Below are 1,214 nucleotides of genomic sequence, written 5' to 3' on the forward strand. Positions count from 1 at the left end.
AGTGGAGACGGGGCCTGTAGCTCAGGGGATTAGAGCACGTGGCTACGAACCACGGTGTCGGGGGTTCGAATCCCTCCTCGCCCAAAATCATCCCTAAACGTCCCTTCCCTCTCAGTGGTAAGTAGGCAAGCAAAGATTGTGATTCCGGGCGCGGACGCAGAGCTGAAGCTGTGGGACTTGATCCTTCGCAAAGGCATGACTCTCTCGCCAAAACGGAATGATATATGACCTGACTCTTTCGTATAGTAAGCCTGATATTTAGTAGTCTCCAGCAGTAGCTTCTACAAGTAATTCATTGGTTCCCCCTCGAGTTGAATTCCCCGTTGGGAATAGTCCCGATTGGGACTCCGGAACGGGGTATTGTCACGGATCCACACCGACAGAACATCCCCCCCTGTGGGGGGAACCCCATCGGGAAGAATTCCCGGGGGTGGAATCTCCGGTTTTACAATCTAGTAACAAGTCGAGCGAGTAGAAGCCTTCGATACATCTAGACTCCGACGAGGACAAAACAAAGATTGATTGATTTGCTTATCCCAACCATTCAGTACTCTGGAGTAGGGATTCTCGAAGAAGCGACGCTAGACTCGGATCCTTAGAAGCATTAGATTGGCCAAGAGAAGGGAGGGTATGGAGTCTTCTATCCATTATTAGAGCTTAAAATAGGCATGATATTGAATCCTCTATCGGTTGATCGACTATATGGTTATAGTCCCGATTCGGCATACGGGTGTGGGAGAACTACCTCATTACTGAGAATCTCGAATGTGGATAATGTAAATCTTCAAAGATACTATCGGTTTCTACGATATATATTATGAGGAGGTACCTCCCCCTCCCCTGACGTAAGTGAAGTATTATCCCTATTGAAGGGAGGTACATCATCTAGACTATCTTCTATCCTACTGGAAATGGATGAATCTCCCCGGGTGGGATTTGAACCTACGACCAATCGGTTAACAGCCGACCGCTCTACCGCTGAGCTACCGAGGAAAGTGGCAGATGATTCAATCCCATATACTTCCAGAGACTCTTGTTCCTTGAGCCGCCCCTTGATCTGCAAGACGTTAACCACTCGAAGACCCAAAGCTTTCTTCGAGACTTCATGAACCTCGCGTACACCCTAACTCTCATTATAGGAAGAAGCAGTAATGATAGCAATCCCTTTTGCCTTCTCGGATAGAGCCTACGAATCGGGGGGGGGGCTGGTGTGG

Source organism: Dipteris shenzhenensis, unplaced genomic scaffold, assembly GCF_047967505.1.
Source record: "Dipteris shenzhenensis isolate YYH24624 ecotype China unplaced genomic scaffold, Dip_SZ_1.0 scaf0433, whole genome shotgun sequence".
Lineage (NCBI taxonomy): Eukaryota > Viridiplantae > Streptophyta > Polypodiopsida > Gleicheniales > Dipteridaceae > Dipteris > Dipteris shenzhenensis.